The sequence below is a fragment of the Lontra canadensis genome, unplaced genomic scaffold (assembly GCF_010015895.1).
Source record: "Lontra canadensis isolate GAN:19392208 unplaced genomic scaffold, GSC_riverotter_1.0 scaffold87, whole genome shotgun sequence".
Classification (NCBI taxonomy): domain Eukaryota; kingdom Metazoa; phylum Chordata; class Mammalia; order Carnivora; family Mustelidae; genus Lontra; species Lontra canadensis.
In genome coordinates this window covers 4,103,565-4,124,929 of record NW_022631081.1, presented here as the reverse complement: position 1 = coordinate 4,124,929, position 21,365 = coordinate 4,103,565, and the positions used below count along the sequence as shown (strand labels likewise).

The following is a 21,365-nucleotide window of genomic DNA, read 5'->3' as shown; positions in this document are numbered from 1 at the left end:
TAAGCAGAAGGAATCCAAACACAAAAAAATTCTAAACAGAATTATTTAAAGTGCCTAATCAGAATCTCAAACAGAAACCCCAAATAAAGATTAAAACACTTCCAGCAGCAATGAGTAATTCAATGGGCTAATTCAATTTACTAATGGGCTAAGGACAACTTAAAAACCTGGATAAAATATTTAAAATTATCTTATAAGTGATTTGTTTCTGGGCACTGGCACAACAAACTAATAAAATAAATTTTAAAAATAAAATAACGGGCACCAGGGGGCTTAGTCAGTTGAACGTCTGCCTTTGATTTAGGTCATGATCCTAGGGTCCTGGGATCAAGCTCAGGCTCTGATTCTCCCTCTCCCTCTGCCTGCCACTTCCCCTACTTGTGCTCCCTCTCTGTCAATGAAATAAATAAATTAAAAAATAAAATAAAATAAAATTCTCTTAAAAGCAAAGTGAGAGCTATTATTAAAATTAAACTCCCTGAGATATGAAAGGAGACTGAAATTCAGAGAGATGAATACAATACTTTGGTCAGCTTCTGCCCTTGGGTTATTTGCTAAAACTGAAGAGAGACAGAGCTGTACATCCCATCAGTCTCCAAATTTGGGGGGTGTGGGCAGAGGGAGAGGGAGAGAGACCTTTAAGCAGGCTCCCCACCTAGTGTGAAGCCCAGCATGGGGCTTCATCTCACAACCCTGAAATCATAACCTGAGCCAAAATCAAGAGTAGGAAGCTTAACTGACTAAGCCACCCGCTCAGTGTGACTGAGCCACACTGTTAGAAACACACAACTGAAATTTAAGGAAACAGAAAATTTGAAAAACAGACAATGAAGAAATACCATGCAAATACTAACAAACAGAAAAATGGCTTGTGTATACTAAAACAAGATAAAGTAGACTTTAAAGCATTATTAGAAATAAAAAGAGAGGTGCACCTGGCTCAGTAGAGTATGCAACTCTTGATCTCTGGGGTTGTGAATCTGAGCCTCGCAGTGGGCAAAGATATTACTTTAAAAAAAGAAAAAGCGAAAAGCAATACAATCCAAATCAAAACATCAGCACAGTGTGTTTTGTTTTGGAGGACATGACGAAAGGATTCTAAAAACACAAAAGGTCCAAGAACAGCTAAAATGCTCTTGAAAAGGGGGAGGAACCAAGGTGGCAAGTTTAAACTACGTCAGCTAAAGATGGTGTGATACTGGCACAGGGAAAGACCAGTGGAACAGCACAGGGAGTGAAGAAACATATCCACATGTAACCACTTGATTTATGAAAAAAAGAGGTAATATAAAACACCAGGCAAGGACTGGCCTTTCAATAAAGTGTGTTGGGTCAACTGATATGATAATCCACATGGGGAAAAAAAATGAAATTAGCCCCTATTGTAGGGCTTGAATCCACAACCCCACGATCAAGAGTTGTATGCTCTTCTGACTAAGCCAGGCAGGCATTCCCCCTGAAAACAGAAATCTTTAAAAAATGTTTAAGAAAATATTTTCATGACTTCTGAGCAGAGAAGAAAAGATTTCTCAAGTAAGGCAAAAAAGTAACCATAAAGGGGAAAAAAAATAAGTTTGACTACATTAAAGTTAAGAATTTCTACTAATCATGGGGCGCCTGGGTGGCTCAGTGGGTTAAAGCCTCTGCCTTTGGCTCAGGTCATGATCCCAGGGTCCTGGGATCGAGCCCCGCGTCGGGCTCTCTGCTCAGCAGGGAGCCTGCTTCCTCCCCTCTCTCTCTGCCTGCCTCTTTGCCTACTTGTGATTTCTCTCTCTCTGACAAATACATAAAATCTAAAAAAAAAAAAAAAAAAGAATTTCTACTAATCTAAAGACCACAAAGACAGTGAAAACAAAGCCAAATGTACAAAAATATTTGTCCAAACTTAACTGACAAAAATCCAGAATATATAAAGAACTATAAATTAGTATTTTTAAGAAAAATAATTCAATAGACAAAAAGAGAAAAGAATAGGCAACTGCAAAAAAAAATCCAAATGGCCCATAAAATAGGGAAAGATGCTCAAACCCAATAACCAGGGAAATCAAAATCAGAACCACAAGATACCACTACTTACCTCCCCAAATTTGTCAAAAATTGAAAACACTGACAATATTAAGTGTTGACTAGGATGCAGAGCAACGGAAACTCTCATTCACTGCTAATAGGAGTGTGAACTGATAAATCGCTCTGGAAAACAACATGGCACTGAAGTTGAAGATACATATCCTATGTCCTGGCACCTAAGCTCCTGGGTTTACACCCTAGAATGTGACAAGCACCAGAAGAAATGTATAAGAATATTCATAGAGTACTGTTCATAGCAGCCCTAATCCAGAAACATCCCAGATGTCCAGCAACAATAAGGTAATTTGTAGTGTATTTTCCCCTACCATGATCAAAAATATACCATATAATAGCAATAAAAATGAATTAGATCAACAAAACACACAGGAATGTGCAAAAGATAGAAAATACACACAATACAGTTCCATTTAAAAACAGACTAAACTACTGTTTATGGATATACAATATCAGTAAAAGTCAGGTAGTGATAACCATGAAGACCAGAACAGTGGTTAGTTATTTCTAAGAGGAAGGGAGAGGGAGCTGTGTACGAAGGAAGAGAGATCAGTGCAGCCTTCTGAGGGTGCTGGAGATGTTCTTTTTATTGACCTGGGTGGTAGTGACATGAGCGTTCACTTTATACAACCATTCACTACACTGTACATTTGCATCTCATTCTCTTTGTGTGTCACATATCACTACAAAAATTATTTTTTAAAAAAAAGACAACTTGGGAGAAAGAAATGCATGAGATTAACAAATTTGTGATGGTGTGTTTTGGAACAAGGGAAGGATATTCAAAGGTTTTCAGTTCTAGGAAAAAAAAAAAAAAGAGTATTATGTGGTTGGGAGTGGAGAAATAAGCAAATCAACACTGAAGGCAACAGAGCAAAGTAGCTTGCAAAACTTAAGACCATCACAGAAATGAAGATTGGTGCCTACTTTCCAGAAGTCATGTTGCCTCTGTATCCCAGAAGCTACAGATGTCCTAAGGATAACAGAATCTGTTTAGAAGACCACTAATACCATTCTCATCTAACTCAGCTTGGTATTTCCTTATCCATTTCCTGTCCTCTCGAGTAGAAAGAAAAGCCAGTAAACTCAAAGCCTGACTTTTTCCCCAATCATGATCAAAAATGTGACTTCAAGTGAGGACACTTCATCTAGAATAAAATATCACAAAACAGGCAAGTCAGAAAGAAGGTTAAGTTCTTACCTGAAACAATGGACAAGGACAGATAATATCTTAATGTATTATCCCCTCTACCGCTAAGAGTGGCAAAGGCAGATAAGAAAACTATATACATCACATGGTTCAAATAGTCATGGAAGAGCCAATAAACTAAAAGCTTAAAGGCATTCAAAAGACAGAACATTGACTGCTTTCACACAAAAACTTCTAATTTACAAATATCATACAAAGGGGTGCCTGGGTGGCTTAGTTAAGTGTCCTACTCTTGATTTCAGCACAGGTCATGATTTCAGGGTTGTTAGAGCAAGCCCTGCGTAGGGCTCTGTGCTGGATGTGGAACCTGCTTAAGATTCTCTGTTCCCCTCTGCTTCTCCCCCTCCCTCTCTTAAAAAAAAAAAAAATCATACAAAACATTTCTTATTATTGGGGCACCTGGCTAGCTCAGTCGGTAGAGCCTGCGACTCTTGACCTCAGGGCTGTAAATCTGAGCCCCATGTTGGGTGCACAGATTACTTAAAAATAAAATCTTTTTTAAAAAAGTCTTCAGGGGGCTGCCTGGGTGCCTCAGTGGGTTAAGCCTCTGCCTTCAGCTCAGGTCCTGATCTCAGGGTTCTGGGATCAAGTCCCACATCGGGCTCTCTGATAGGCAGGGAGCCTGCCTCCTCCTCTCTCTCTCTACTTGTGATCTCTCTGTCAAATAAATAAAATCTTAAAAAAAAAAAAAAAAAAAAGTCTTCAGGGGCGCCTGGGTAGCTCAGCCCATTGAGTATCTGTCTAACTCTTGATTTCAGCTCTGGCTGTGATCCCATGGGTTATGGGATAGGGCCCCACATTGGGCTTTGCACTCAGCAGGGAATCTGTTTCAGATTCTCTCTCTCCCTCTACCTCTGCCCCTCCTCATCTAAAATGAATAAATAAATCTTTTTTTAAAAAATTTCTGGTTATTTAATGGGTACAGATTGTTTGACAAAATTCTAGTGACAGTTACAGAACACTGAATATACTTGATGCAACTGAACTGTACTCTTTAAAATAGGGGGTGCCTGGTTGACTCAGTTAAGCATCTGCCTTCAGCTCAGGTCATGATCTCAAGAGTCCTGGGATCGAGCCCCATGTCTGGCTCCCTGCTCAGCAGGGAGTCTGCTTCTCCCTCTCCCACAGCCCCTCCTCCCCACTCATGCTATAATAAATTTTTAAAAATAATAAAATGGTTAAATGATAAATTTTGTTATGTGTATTTTCCTCACAATAAAAGATTTTAAAAATTGTTAAAATCTCTGCTTATTAAAGAGACCCTTAAGAAAATGAAATTCAGAGTGGGGAAAAATATTTGCAAATATATGTATCTAATAAAGGATTTATGTCCAAAATATATAAAAAGCAAACACAAATCAGTAAGAAGAAGAAAACTTTTATAGACAAAAGATTTTAATGGAACCCTTACCAAAGACATTATCGATAACCAATAAGCACATGAAAAGATGTGGATCACCATCAATCATCAGGGAAATGCAAATGAAAACACTAGAGTGAGATACCCTTTCACACCCAATGGGGTAACTAAATTAAAGAGACTTACAATAACAAATTTGAGGATGTTGAGTAACTGGAACTCATACATTGCTCATCAAAGTATAAATCTGGCATCATCACTTCGAAGGACAGTCTGGCAGCTACTTATACAGTTAAACATCCATGTAGTCTATGACCCAGCAATTGCACTCCTTGATACTAACCCAAGAGAAGTGAAAACAGGTGATCACAAGAAGGCTTGGAAACAAATGTTCAGATCAACTTTATTCCTAACATGCCCAAACTGAAAAGAACTCAAAATGTCCAGTATCAAGTGATCAGATAAACAAATTATGGGTGCAATTCCTCAATAAAATACTACTCAGCAATAAAAATGAACAACATGGATGAATCTCAAAAGCATCAGACTGACTCAAAGCAGCAACTTAAAAAAGAGCAAATACTACATGATTCCATTTAAATGAAAAAATACGTAAAACTAATCTATAGTGGGGCACCTGGGTGGCTCAGTGGGTTAAAGCCTCTGCCTTAGGCTCGGGTCATTTCCAGGGTCCTAGGATCCAGCCCCACATCGGGAAGAGCCTGCTTCCCTTCCTCTCTCTCTGCCTGCCTCTCTCTGCCTACTTTTGATCTCTGTCAAATAAATAAGTAAAATCTTTTAAAATAAATAAATAAAACTAATCTATAGTGACAGAAACATAGTTCAGGTAGGAGCTACAGTTTGGGTGGGAGGAGAAGGGGAAATAACCAGAAGCCATGAGAATGTTCCAATATAAAGTTATATATCAGGACTGTGGCAGTGGCTACATAGCTGTAAACATTTACTGAAACTCAAACTGCATACTTCTATCTGTGCATTTCACTATATACTACACTTGACCTTAGCCAAAAGGCTGAGAAGTGATTGCATTTCACTATATAAATTCTATCTTAATTTTTTAAAAATCCTAAAATCATATCCTAAAGCAGGGGCTCTAACCCTCATCCAAAAGTAGTCGGTATAGTATTTAGAAAAAGTTGTACAAGCAGATCATATGAACTACCCTACATAGGTCACCAACTCTGTTTCAAATCTCTAAGGGAATGCATATGAACTTGTGGTTTTCCATATAACCAAAGGACAAGCATTTACATGTGATCAGTGTTCTGGGTAAAGTCTAAAGTTCTTCTAAGGTACAGAAATTTCCATGAAGTTAATTAGCCTCCAAGGAGATCAACTTCATGACATGATCAAGGGAATGTGTTATATGATGGCTTCTGTTAATCACCCAGCACCTTCTGTCAGAGAAATGGTTATTTAACCACCTGCTAACCTGATGGTGAGGAGGAAGAAGAGGGGGAAAAAAATGTTGGACCTTTGATAGCATTCTAATTTCCTACTTGGGAAAAAAAAGGGGCGTTACTAGTTTCAGCTCCCATAAAACTTCTTACTGGTTAAAAAAGTACAGTAATATTCTTATTACTACTAGTTAAAGCTGTTATCCAATAGTCTACATCAACAGCTACTCTTTTATATAAAATACACAAATAATCTCTTCATACACAAGAAGTCATTTCAGAATAACGTCTACCCAGAAAACTTTAAACAATATCATTAAAAAATTTTATCTTCAAGCCGACTGTACTCTTTTCTTTCTCCATGGGGGACCAGCATGCCATGCTGCAAAAAGTAGCCTCCTTAGTGGCATATGGAGCCTGCTGATTGCATGAGTTGCCCCAAGGGACCTTGAACACAGCCCTTTCCAGTGGACACTGAGGTGTGACCTCATGCTATCTCCAAGCTAGGCTGTAGACCGGCTTGCAGGGTGCCTTTGGAAAGCCCTAGGGCACAGGAGCCAGGGTCCACACTGGCCAAGTCATCATGTCCATCCATAATAAGTTGCAGAACAAGGAGCATGTGACTGAGGCCCTAGACAGGGCCAAGTTCAAGTTCCCTGGCTGCCAGAAGATGCGCATCTCCAAGAAGTGGGGCTTTTACTAAGTGGGACGAAGTTGAAGACATGGTAGCTGAAGAGTGGCTCATCCCAGATAGCTGTGGGGTCAAATACTTTCCTAACGGTGGCCAAATGAAGGGCTCTGCACTCATGAGAACCTTGGCACTGCCCCCTCCCTATTCATGCCCAACAATAAATACTACTTCCTATCAAAAAAAAAAAAATTATCTTCAGAAATTAATGCTTGATTTACTCACTGGGAAAACAAGCAAAGGGCTTTTGCTGAAAGTAATTTTAGCTAACCTTAATTAGCAAGCCTGAAAGGTTTATAAAGTTATTTCAAGAGTGAGGTAAGCACATGACCTCAAGTCGCAACGCAGGATCATCAATTTCAAAAGTTTATCTCTACAAGACCTCAATGTCTGAATAAAACAAAACAATCACCTCCAATACAGTCCCCTTCCCATTTTTAAGATCCAAGTTTTGTGTTATTTTATTTAAACCTATAATAAGAACAATTTGTACTGTGACACTCCTTAACCAGATCTTAAGTTAGAAAATAAAACTAGCATAAAAGTTTAAGATTTTAAATCCTAACATGGACATCTTTTCTTCAAATAAAAACAGTAAAATATACACTTATATGTCAAAATTAGAAAATGTACACAATTTTTCTAAATTATCTATTGAACAGGGTGCCTGAGTGGCTCAATCAGTTAAACATCCAACTCTTCGGGTTCTGGCTCAGGTCATGATCTCATGGGTAGTGAGACTGAGATCCCACTTCCGGGGGGGGGGGGGGGGTCCACACTCAGCAGGGAATCTGCTTGAAGATTCTCTCCCTCTGCCCCTCCAACCACTCGCCCACTCTCTCTCAGAAATAAATCTTTTTTAAAAATAAAATTATCTGTTGAAGAAATGACAAGGCCAGCTTCATGAGTGCACAACCTGTACAGTCACATGACTCCATGCTTGGTTTATTGTTCTGCTATAATCATTCTGAAATTCTTAATTTCTTTTTTGAAAAAGGAGCCCTGCAAATTATATGGCCAGTCCTGAGCAAGGAATCTATGGGGAAAAAAAGGAAAAAAATTTTTTAAACACCCATCACTCCAATGACCAAGAAAAATTTAACTCTGGGCTCACAAATCAATACAAATCTTTTTTCCTTTAAGTATGACAGAAGTGCACATATGGTTCCAAATCAGACTCAGATTTCAGAAATCTGAACATCATCAACTAGAAGAACAAGCTTTGGGAAGTTTATTCCATCATTCACAGATTTAGATCCTTTAAACACATTTATGAAATGCAATTTGATGTTTACTTCATTGAGACCCAAAAATTATATGGAGTGCTATTATTCACCAAATTTTACATTCTAAAAACTAGTATTTTATAAAAACAAACCTTCAAAGTTTTATGAAAGAAAAAAGCACACAAGCACAACAAACAAGTTGCTTCTGAGCCCCAAGACTGCTGTGATAGATCAAAGGTAAACAGTGTGTGGTAAAGAAAGGCATCTCCAGAAAAGAATGTCTTGATGCTCAGTAGGCACTCAAACAACTAAGTTTTACAGCCAAGTAAATGTCAGCATTCTCCTGAGAAAAGAGATTCACCCTGCTAATAAGGGTATTAAAACTTATAGATTCAAATGAAGACAAAATACAGTAAAGCTAAAACACTAGTAATTAATGACAAGAAAGATAACAAAGATCCATTATCAGTAAGTATCTTACTTTTGTCAGCTGCAGAAGTTGAGTACTTGATATAAGGTTCTGGAAAAGGGGTAAAATACAAGCCTTTAAAATCCAAACATTGGGACGCCTGGGTGGCTCAGTTGGTTAAGCAGCTGCCTTCGGCTCAGGTCATGATCCCAGCGTCCTGGGATCGAGTCCCACATCGGGGCTCCTTGCTCAGCAGGGAGCCTGCTTCTCCCTCTGCCTCTGCCTGCCATTCTGTCTGCCTGTGCTCGCTCTCTCTCTCTCTCTCATAAATAAATTTAAAAAATCTTAAAAAAAATAAAATAAATAAAATAAAATCCAAACATCACATCAAATTCCCCAGAAAGTCTTTTAACCAAGGTAGTAATATAAAAAACATAAGCATCTTAAAACTCAAATGGAAAGGATGGGGGGGCCATATTTTTTCAATATTACAATGTTATATTCTATTTAAAGAAATTAACTTGGGGGTGCCTTGGCTGGCTCTCCCAGTGGAGCATGTGCCTCCTGATCTTGGGGTTTTAAGTTCAAGCCCCACGCTGGGTGTAGAGGTTACTAAAATAAAATAAACATCTTAATTTTTTTTTTTAAGATTTTATTTATTTATTTGACAGTGAGAGATCACAAGTAGAGAGGCAGGCAGAGAGAGAGGGGGAAGCAGGCTCCCTGCTGAGCAGAGAGAACCCAATGCGGGGCTCGATCCCAGGACCCTGAGACCATGACCTGAGCCGAAGGCAGAGGCTTTAACCCACTGAGCCACCCAGGTGCCCCTAAACATCTTAATTTAAGAAAAAAAATTGGGTGGGGGGAGCTCATCCAGGATATGAATTTTTTAAAATTTGATAAAATAAAAGAAATTAACTTGGAAAACTATAAAGAAAAGCAAGTTTTGGGACACCTGGGTGGCTTAGTTGGTTAAGTGGTTAAGCGGTTAAGCCTTCGGCTCAGGTCACGATCCCAGCGTCCTGGGATGGAGTTCCAAATCAGGCTCTTTGCTCAGCGGGGAGCCTGCTTCTCCCTCTGCCCGCTCCGCCTGCTATTCCCCCTGCTTGTGCACGCGCACGCTCTCTCTCTGACAAATAAATAAATACAATCTTTAAAAAAAAGAAAAAAGAAAGAAAAGCATGTTTGGGGGAATACAGGAAAATACAGAGAATTTGCCAAGGCAAATAAATGGCTATTAAATTGAAAACTGGGTGTCACTAAATAATGTTCTACTACAGATTATGATTAAATAATATATTAAATTTAATATTAAAATATTAAACCCGTCAACACCTTCTGAGATGTTAACAAAGGAAAAAATCAGGGGCACCTGGGTGGCTCAGTGGGTTGAGCCTCTGCCTTTGGCTCCAGTTATGATCTCAGGGTCCTGGGATCAAGCCCCACTTTGGGCTCTCTACTCAGCAGGGAGCCTGCTTCCCCCTCTCTCTCTCTGCCTGCCTCTGCCTACTTGTGATCTCTCTCACTCGCTGTCAAATAAATAAATAAATTCTTTTTTTTTTTAATAAATAAATAAAGGAAAAAATCCATTCACTCTGCAGCCGAATATTTTTAAAATAACTTCAAGCTGGGCACTGCTTTCTACTCACTTCTTGAAGCCTATTTCAGCACTAAGACAATCTAAAGAAGAGAAAGTCAGGAAATCAGGTTTTCCATTAAACTCGCAGGCTCACCACCCACCCAACTGGCAACTAGTACAGGAAAAGCCTCCAGGGAAGGAAAGAAGTCTATTTGCCCTGCATTACTGGGCTGTAAGTTTGTGTTGTTATGGGCACCAGCACAATAAAACAAATATAAGGGCAAAGAAGCAAAAAGCTGACCGGATAAGACAATCGGTCTATGTGTTCAGTATACTAATGAGACTGTAAGTACCTAAAAGTTCCCAAGCATAACCGAGTACAGAGTTAAATATATGTATTTTTTATACATAAAATACACACACACACACACACACACACACACACAGAAGTATATGTATATATAAAATTATGGGATTAGGGTACCTTGACAGAACCATAGAAGTTAAGGAATCTTTTATTCTTCTTAAATCTAATCCTTCCAAATTACAATTATAGACTACAGAATAGGAGAATGCAAACCTATCTAAGGGATTGCAGAACAGATAGCTGATTTTGTCTCCAGCCTCTAAACTTTTCCCCAAAATAAGGGTAAGGGAAGATAAAAGATTATTCAACCAGAGAGTAAACCTAATAAGAAAGGCAAATTCTTTTGCAAAAGTCAGTATTTAAGACCACATCTCCTGCTTTTATTCCTTTATTCTACTCCCCACAGCCTGTGGCAGAGTGGAGGAATAGGATTTCCCTTTTTACTATGCACTGTCACTTCAGTGTCTGCTCTTTTAAACAAAGGCTTCAAGGGAATACCGGTATTTAAGAATTAAAAACATACACGAGCACCCTGAAGAGTGTTCTCTTTTAGGCATTCATTCACAGCTTTAGAGTCCGACAGACCTTGCCTCAAAACCTAATTCAGGCATTTATTAGTTTTATCATCTTGAGCAGGTCTCTTTTCATTAACATGTTTGACAGCAAAAATATCCCACAGTGTTATAAGTGATCTAAGACACAGAAGCAACCAGAAGTGTACCTAGCATTTAGTAATCACATACATGTTAGCTATTCCCACTAATACCCTGTTATGTATCTATAACTTAGTTACACCACATATACTCTAGGTATCTGTTTCTTGAGCTCTCAAAAGAAATATAATTATCTGTCTTGCCCAATTTCATGAGATTACTGGAAAACAAACTAATATACCAAAAAAGCTACTAAAAAGTCTTCCATTATAGATCCATTACTCTGTTCACAAAAAAGCTACAGTTAAACACTACATATGGAGCTCTGTTTTATATTATAGACCTTTATAGGCTTAGTAAAACTAGTCTAAAGGAATATTTAAGTATTATTTTGTTAAACAAAACCAAAGTCTGAATAAGTACCATTATCTTCTACTTAAAAGGTAGTATTTACTGACCTGTGCCTATCACTGAGCTATGTACTTTTCATACATTATCTTATTCAATCTTCATAGGGTTGTTGTTGAGGTAGGTACTATTTATCCCCACTTCAGTGAGGACAGCAAGTCTCCCAAGGATTAAGTAATCTGCCCAAGGACTAAGTAATTTGCCCAAGGTCAAAGGGCCGGTATATTTCTAGATTCTAAAACACCATGCTAGAATGGACCCTTTACCATAATGTGACATGATCACTTGAATGCAGTTTTCCCCTAAAACAATGGTAAGATCTTTTCAAATTCTACAAATAAAGTACTAAAACTCAGATACTAAGGAAAAGAGACATTATAAATTTTACATGAAAATGCAAATAAAACCAGAAAGAACTTCTGAAATTACATGTACAAGAGAAAAACTGGGCTTCAGAATATCTAAACAGGGCACAAGGAAAACCACTACCTTCTTTAGATACTCCAGCATGGATAGTGGTTCATTTGGTGAGATGTGTACTAAGACCTTTAGTGTACTGAGTTTAATCTTCACAAGCAAATTTACTCACTTCCATAGAGAGTAGACACAATACAAATGCCTTTATTCATACATCGACTGACCTAAAAACTTATACTATTATCGGGAAAACAGGAAGAAGAATACATGTGGCTTGGACAAGCATGTCACCTCTGTAGGAGGCAGTGATAAGGGACAACTAAAAATGCTCTGTTGAGTTTATGTATCATCTTGACACTTCATAGTGTTAGTTTACAAAGAACACTGACAGACTGAAGTCTAATTATAATTAGTACTTCTTAGTTCAAAAATTATGTTAAGATACTATAGTATAATAAATCTGGTGACAACCACCTAATGATATACAAGCCAAAGTTAGCAAGATGCATTTTAGTTTTCAAATTTCAAAACGTCTTGACCAAAAGCAAAATAAAAACTACATTTGCATTTAATTAAGCTTAAAAACATACTAAAACTTCTGTTGATAGAGGAACCGGAGGCGGTACGTGAAATATCTTGCCAACGGTGAGGTGTATCCAAGAGCTTAGATATAAGATTATCGTTAAAATTAAACTCTAAAAATCCATAAAGGATTTCTCCATGGTTATGTAAGAGAATGTCCCTACCTTATTCTTAGGAAATAAACTCCAGAGTATTCAAAGGAATTCTGCAGGGGCACAGTTCCTTCAACTTACTCTCAAAGGGTTCAGGAAAAAAAATGGGGAATTATAAAGCATATGAAACAAAATGTAAACAACTGGGGAAGGGTAATGACTGGTAAATTCCTTATGTTATTTCTGTAACTTCTACTAAATCTGAAATTGTATCAAAGCAAAAAATTATTTTTTAAAATCTGACACAAATATGACAGATTAATATTATTCAACAGTCTGCAGGTACATGAACATTCATTATATTACTTGATTAATCTAGATTCTCCTTATGATTAAAAAAATTCAAATGAAAAAGAAGGTTGTACTCTAGTCCCAGGTAAAGTATATTCTGTCCATGAGGAAGGCTGCATAAGACTACACTAGAATTTTGTTATTAATCATCTATCATACAATTAAGCCTTGTTCACTTCCATGCCTTTCAAGCAATCTCTGATTATAGCATCCCTACTAGGTTAGGGATGCTACCCTGGTGCTCTTTAAAAGCAGAAAAAGAAACGTTTTTAAAAAGAACTTTTACTATGAAACTAAAAACAAAAACAAAGACACTATAGTGATAAAAGTCAAACTGTGATTATCTCTTTGGGGTATGTACTGACTGGGAAAGAGTCTGAGTGGAGGAGAGCTGTAAGTGTTTTTTGTTTTGTTTTGTTTTGTTTTGTTTTGTTTTTGACAGAGAGAAGAGAGAGAGAGAGAGGGAACACAAGCAGGAGAGTGGGAGAGGGAGAAGCAGGCTCCCCACTGAGTGAGCCCGATGCAGGGCTTGATCCCAGGACCCTGGGATCATGACCTGAGCCGAAGGCAGGTACTAAACCAACTGAGCCACTCAGGTGCCCCTAAATGTTCTATCTTAATCTGGGTGCAATTACATGGATCTATAGATATGTAAAAAGTTATCAAGCTTAAAGTTACTATACTTTATTACATGTACAATTATTTCCCAATTTTAAAATAAATTAAAACAAACTAGTGCTTTCAGAAAACAGACACTCTCAGTTCAAATCCAAAACCCACAATGCAACAGAACGACACAGATTACACTGACACTCAGATTTATAACCAGTCTCTGTAATCTTGGTTAACAGCAGTATACCTCTGAGGCGGGTTTTTTGTTTTGTTTTATTTGTTTAAGAATAACCATTCCAAAATTTTAAATAGAAGGTGTTCAAAGAGATTATGCAAGGAAGAAAGAAGAACTGGCTGTCAGGAGTTCCCAACAAATACCATGAAATCTGTAATATTATGATCTGTAACATTATGATCTTACACAAGAAATCAGGTTAGACAGATTCCCCTCTACTGTTTTTTAGTCTCAGCCACCTTGAAAAGATAAATAATGGAGCACCTGCGTGGCTCTGTTGGTTAAACATCCAACTCTTGATTTTGGCTCAGGTCATGATCTTAGGATGGTGAGATCCAGCCCTACTTCTGGCTCACACTGGGCGTGGAGCCTGCTAAAGATGGTCTCAGTCCCTTGGTCCCTCTGTCCCTCCCTCTCTCAAAAAAAAAAAGCTAAAAAGCATGGATTTTTTTTTTCCTCCCTTTGCAGAAACTATGGAAATAGAAAACACTTTTAAAAATATAGCTTTGGCAAGAAACTAAACACTAACACTGTGGGTGTTGTCCTTCATTCAAAACAATGTCTGAAAATTCAGGACAATATAAACCAAAATCAATGTATGTAATGATAAACAGGACCATGAAACTAACATTTAAGAAACAAGTATGGAAATAGGAAGTAGATCAGCTACTGCTATCTTCCTTCCACTGGGCTGTATTTCATTACAGATTCAAGTACTGTTACCCTTATTGTGTCAGTATTTCCACAGCAGAACTGAAACAAAATTTTTTTCTAATTCAACAGTGAAGTAAAGTTGCCAAGTCACCATTCAGAAAACACTCTCAAACCTAAAGAAATTTAAGAACTTTTTAGCCAAAAACATCTAGAAATTAATCATTTTTTAAAGTTCACTTTCTTAATAAACCAAATACAATGCTAACATCAGAAGTCTACATAAGAGATCGGGAATGACCATTTATATCAAATTTCTATAATAAGCAATGCTCATCTACTGTGACAGAGATCAGATTAGTGGTTTGCTGAGACTAATGGGAGGACTGCTAAAGGGTATTAGGAACCTTTTCTGCAGTAATGGAAATATTCTCTATCAAGAATAGACTGGTGATTTTATAAGCCCATATGCCTGTCAAAGTACACCAGGTGAATTCTGTTGCATATAAATTATATCTTAATAAAGCAGACTTAAAAAGTAAATACACCCAATTTAGAATTTGAAAAATGATGGGGAAATCAAATGCTAAGGAAAAAAAATTCACTGAAACTTGATTTAACTGAAAGATATCTGTATGGAAGACAATCAAGGCGATTTCCAAAGTCACTTGACCCTCACCAGCTCTACTGTCCGCATACCTACCACTCCCACTCCTCAAACACTTGCTCAATGCTATAAGCATTTCAGTCAAAATAGACCCTTTAAACATTAGAGATACCTTTAAAAGTAACAAATCTGGGAGGGAAGAAACCAAGTCTGAGTAAATGGACAACAGAAAATAATGCACACTTTCCTAAAGCTATCTTACAATAACCTAAACCTCATAACCAATCAGAAAAATACAAAATAAAAACAATGAAGATAACTATTTTCCTATATTCCAGCCACTAGATTGGCCAAAATTAAGATTCCATTTACTTTCAAATACTGGAATAAACATGGAAAATGACTACTTGCATACACTTGGGTAGAAGTAAAATTGTTACAGCTAACTTTTTTGTTGTTGTTTTATTTTTTAATACAGATTTTTTTAAGATTTTATTTATTTATTTGACAGATAGAGATCACAGGTAGGCAGAGAGGCAGGCAGAAAGAGACAGAGGGAAGCAGGCTCCCTGCCGAGCAGAGAGCCCGATGTGGGGCTCGATCCCAGGACCCTGAGATCATGACCTGAGCTGAAGGCAGAGGCTTTAACCCACTGAGCCACCCAGGCGCCCCAGTACAGATTTATTTTTAAATAATCTCTACATTCAACACTGGGACTCAAACTTACAACCCTGAGATCAAGAATCAAATGCTCCACCCACTAAGCTAGCCAGTCATCACTATTATAGCTACTTTGAAGAGCATTTTGGCAGCATATTAAAACTATAGGTACACAGGACACCTAACTGGCTGAGTCGGTAGAGCATGAACTCTCCATCCCAAGATCAAGAGTCGCAAGCTCCGTGCTGGCTCATAGCTTACATTTGGCCGGCGGGGGGGTGGGGGGGGCGAGGGGGGGACCTGTAGCTATGTATACCATATGACCCAGCAAATCTGTTTTGCCTTTTAAGTAATCTCTACCCCCAAAGTGGGGCTCAAATTCACAACCCTGAGTTTAAGAGTCACATGCTCTACCAACTGAGCCAGCCTGGAGCTCTAACCCAGCAAATCTATTTCTCAATACTTCAGAGTAGTCACCCACTGAGAAAGATGCTTTGAGAGAGACGTTAGTTAATTAATTAATAAAACCTTCACTGCAACAGCTAATAAGAACAAAAGACTAAAGATAACCTAAATATCTACCAATAGAGTAACTACATGAACAAAAAATTATGTTCATATTATGGAATGTTATATAATATTTAAGCAAATATCTCTGAGACACACTGAAGAGAAAAATGATGTAGAGATGTACAGTATAGTAAAAAGAAAAAAGGTAAAGAATGCCATATATTATTTAGGGATGGATACACACACACACACACACACACACACACACACACACACACAGAGGCATGAGGAAAAAAGCCTGTGGGGGAGGGAATGTGCTAAATGAATTATAGTAATTATCTCTAGAGAGAATAAAAAGACCAGGACTGAAAATCACATTTAAAGGAATTTTAGCCTTATCTTTAATGTTTTAATATTTCACAAGGAGAAACTGTTCACCTATAACTCACATACTGAAATTTTATTTTGGAAAGCACTAATGCAAACAAGAAATGGATATATTGGGTTTTCCTCCCTTAAATAGTTCAAACTGAGAAATATTACTATTATTTCACACAAGTTGCTGTGCCTCTATCATGCACCATATTGCATGCTACTTTGGAAGGCCCATCAATACTCAAATTTTCTCCTCTAATAAACTACTGTCACAAAGGAAGAATAACATTATTAATACACCTCAAAACCTGTAAGAGACAATGAAAAAAAAAACAAAAAACAAAAAACAAAGATTTAAAACAAAAACTTCAGGGGTGCCCGGGTGGCTCAGTAAGTTAAGTATCTGCCTTCAGCTTAGCTCATGATCTCAGGATCCTGGGATGGAGCCCAGAGTTGGGCTCCCTGCTCAGTAGGGAATCTGATTTTATCTCTCTGCCCCTCTCCTGCTTGTCCCTCTCCACCTCTCCTTCTCTCTCAAATGGACAAATAAATCTTTATAAAGGATGGCTATTTTAAACAAACAGAAAATAATAAAGTTTAGGGGCACCTGGCTCACTCAGTCAGTGGAGCATGCTTCCCAATCTCGGGGTTGTGGGTTCAAGCCCCGTGTTGGGTATAGAGAGTACTTAAAATTAAAAAAAAAAAAAGAATAAAGTGTTGGCTACCATGTGGAAAAAATGGAATTCTTGTGCACTGCTGGTGGGAATGTAAAATGGTGCAGCCACTGTGGAAAACAGGATGGCAACTCCTCAAAAAAATTAAAACATAAAATTACCACATCATCTAGCAATTCCACTTCTGGATATATATACCCACAAGAACTGAAAAGTAGGGACCTGAACAGGTTTTCATATATCCATGTTCACAGCACTGTTTACAGTAGCCAAAAGGTGGAAGCAACCCAAGTGTCCATCAATGGATGAAGGGATAAACAAAACATGGCATGTATGTACAGTGGAATATTACTCAGCCTTAACAAGGAAGGAAATTCACACACATGCCACAACATGGATGAACCAACATTACACTGAATGAAATAAGTCAGTCACAACAGAACAAATACTGTATGATTACACTTACATGAGGTACTTAGAGTAGTCAAATTCAGAGAAACTGAAAACAAAATGTTGTTTGCTAGGGGCTTGGGAGAGGGATGAATGGGGCATTAGTGTTTATCGGGTACAGCGTTTCAGTTAGAGAAGATGAAAAGGTTCTGAAGATGGATGGTAGGGATGGATGCACAACAATGTGAATGTACTTAATGCCACAAAACTGTACACTTAAAAATGGTTAAAATGGGGGGGGGGCTCGGTTGGTTAAGCATTGGAGTCTTCATTTCAGCTCAGGTCATGATCTCAGGGTTGTGGCATGGAACCCCACATCAGGCTCCATACTCAGCGCAGAGTCTGCTCGAGATTCTCTCCTTCCACCCCTCACTTGTACACACACATACTCACTCTAAATATTTTTTTTAATGGTTGAAATGATAAATTTCACATTATATACATTTTACCACAACACTCATTCTCTCTCTCTCTCACTCTCTCTCTCTATATATATATATGCATAAGGTAAAAGTAGTAAAGTGAAATAAGAATTTCACAAAATGAAAAATGCATTAAAAAATATAAAAATCCAGGTCGCCTGGGTGGTTCAGTGGGTTAAAGCCTCTGCCTTCAGCTCAGGTCATGGTCCCAGGGTCCTGGGATCGAGCCCCACGTCGGGCTCTCTGCTCAGCGGGGAGCCGGCTTCCCCCCCTCTCTCTGCCTGCTTCTCTGCCTACTTGTGATCTCTGTCAAATGGATAAATAAATAAAATCTTTAAAATATATATATATATATATATATATATAAAAATCCTAAGCTCCCCCAAAAGAAATTCCCCAAAATATTAACAGGGTGTCCATTAACAGGATGTACAAGAGGACAAAAAAAAAACAAAAACAACCACCACCCTGGAGTTTTTGTTACAACTCTGACTTGTAAATTTGTAAACTTTATTTTTTTCATTGAGGTACAGCTGACACACAATGTTTCAGGTGTACAACACAGTGGTTCAACAACTCTATACCTTATGCCATGCTCACCAGCTGCCAACATACAGCACTATTAAAATATCTATGACCCATGATATAACTTTCACCCCCACCTCCCCACCCGCCCTGTGACTTATTCATTCCATAACTGGAAGCTGTATACCTCCCACACCCCCTTACCCCATCCTCTTCATATTCCATTCCCCATACCTTGTGGGTATGTATATTTTTGTACATTCCCCCCATCCTCCTCCCCTCTGGCAACCATCAGTTTGTTCTCTGTATTCACAGCTCTGTTTCTGTGTACATTTTAAACCTTTAAAATAAACAATATTTAGTAAAACCTGAAGAAGTTAGTCACCCATAAATCCTCAAAGAAGAATAACAAAAGGCAAAAAAAAAATTAGAAGTAAAACTTTTAAGTTTTAGCTTTTACATTTGGTCACCATCAATCTTTAAACCAAATGCAATTTATTTCTGTGCTTTATATCAAAGTCTGCACAACAGATTTCTAGGGATTTTTTTTTTTTTTTAAGTAGGCTGCACACCCAAAGTGGGGCTTGAACTCACAACCCTGAGATATGGAGTGGAATGTTCAACAGACTGAGTCAGCAAGGCACCCCACTAGAGATTTACATATAAGGCTGAAAACAAAAAGATGCTTTATCCATAACAGATGTACAATACTGCTCTTGACATGATTTCCTTCACCTGTAAGATTCTTTTCCTACCATTCAAAAAGTTTAAATATCAACCATTTCTTTTTTAAGACGCAAAATATAGGCATCCAAGTGAATATAACATTCAAATATTCTAAGTACCAGTAGGTACCAAAATAATACACAAATTTAACAAGGTATTTCTTACTGAGTCCCAACTTAAGGGTCTTCTATCCCTAAAGTCTTAATCTCGTATGAATTCTTTGATGGACTTAGTTTTACAAAGTAGGCTCCAACAAAATGTTATTTTCTCCAGCCAATTACAGATGGTTAAGTTAGCAGAAATGAGTCACTAAGTTAGCACAATATGGAGTTATCTAATAATTTTTTTTAGCTAATAAAGACTGAGTTCCTGAGTCATCTGATGAAATTTTTATAACAAATTACCTTAATCTTAATAATAAAAGCACAGGAAAAATAAAATACACATGCAGTCATCACCTGAAATCCTAATAAAGTGAAATACATTCAAACATAGTTATACTGGATTGAATTTGATGTAGAAAAATACTTCCTACAGATTAAAACCAGGACTATAAACATGCCCAAAGGTGAATATAAATTAATAGACCAGAAATACTTATTAAATTTCAAGAGACAAATGTCTTACAGGGCATATATTACTATATTACAACATTAACTTTATTAACTTCTTTAAGAAAACTTCCCCTTCTCATTTTCATAACTAGCTTTTGCTTTCAACGTATTTACAACTGGATAGTTTAAACCATTTTGCCAAATGTATCAGTGAGAAATCCATGCCAAGATAGAATGCCCTTTTTTTTTTTTTTTAAAGATTTTATTTATTTGACAGAGATCACAAGTAGGCAGAGAGGCAGGCAGAGAGATAGAGGGGGAAGCAGGCTCCCTGCTGAGCAGAGAGCCCAATGCGGGGCTCAATCCCAGGACCCTGGGATCATGACCTGAGCCAAAGGCAGAGGTTTTAACCCACTGAGCCACCCAGGCATCCCCCTTTTTTCTTTTTTAAACAACCCAGCAATCGTACTACTGGGTATTTACCCCAAAGATACAAATGTAGTGATCCACAGGGGCACCTGCACCCCAATATTTATAGCAGAAATACCCACAATAGCCAAACTCTGGAAAGAGCCCAAAAGATCTCCATCAACAGATGAATAGATAAAGAAGATGTGGTGACTATATAAAACAGAATATTATGCAGCCATCAAAAACGGAATCGTGCCCTTTGCAATGACGTGGATGGAACTAGAGGGTATTATGTTAAGCAATGTAAGTCAAACAGAGAAAGACAATTATCATATGATCTCACTAATATGTGGAATTTAAGACATAAAAAGGATCATAGGAGAAGAGAGGAAAAAATGAAACAAGATGAAACCAGAGAGGGAGACAAACCATAAGACTCTCAATCTTAGGGAACAAACTGAGGGTTGCTGGAGGGGAGAGGGGTAGAGGGGTAGAGTATGGGGTGGTTGGATGATAGACACTGGGGAAGGTATGTGTTGTGGTGAGTGCTAGGTGTTGTGTGAGACTGATGAATCACAGACCTGTACCCCTGAAATATTACATTAATACACTAGTGTATTAATGTAAATACATTAATACAAATATGTTTTTTTTAAAAAAGGAATTAACAGTTGTTTTTTTTTTTAATGCCATTTACTTTTTTTTTTTTTTTTTCAAGGTAGACTCCACACCCAAAATGGGGCTTGAGCTCATGACCCTATCAAGAGTCTCATATTCTACCAATTGCGCCAGCCGGGCACCCCAGAATGCCATTTACTGTTAAGTATATACACTTTTGTTTTAAAGAATAAAAATGTGACATGCTAAAGAATTAGGAGGAGGTGGGGACTATAGAAAATTTTTTTCCTCGCCAGGAAAAAAGGAAAAAAAAAAAAAAAGTAGGAAACACAAAATGAGGAAACTTAATGACCCAGTGACTACTAGCAAAACTATGTAGTCCTATGACATGACATTCAAAGTTATAATTTTAGATTTTAGCCTGATACTAAAATGTCTCTTGTGGGGAGAAAAGACATTCAACTGAACATAAAGACAATCTTTTCTGTGCATC

At 37.8% G+C, this 21,365-nt stretch overlaps 1 protein-coding gene and 1 non-coding gene across 10 annotated transcripts in view; one reads left to right on the top strand and one right to left on the bottom strand.

Moving 5' to 3' along the window:
* Positions 1 to 21,365, bottom strand: part of MTMR3 (myotubularin related protein 3) — a 138,632-nt gene that overhangs the window by 79,172 nt on the left and 38,095 nt on the right. The window lies entirely within an intron of this gene.
* LOC116882822 lies at positions 6,401 to 6,530 on the top strand. The gene has a single exon (XR_004385704.1). It is a non-coding gene; the product is annotated as a small nucleolar RNA SNORA70 (small nucleolar RNA).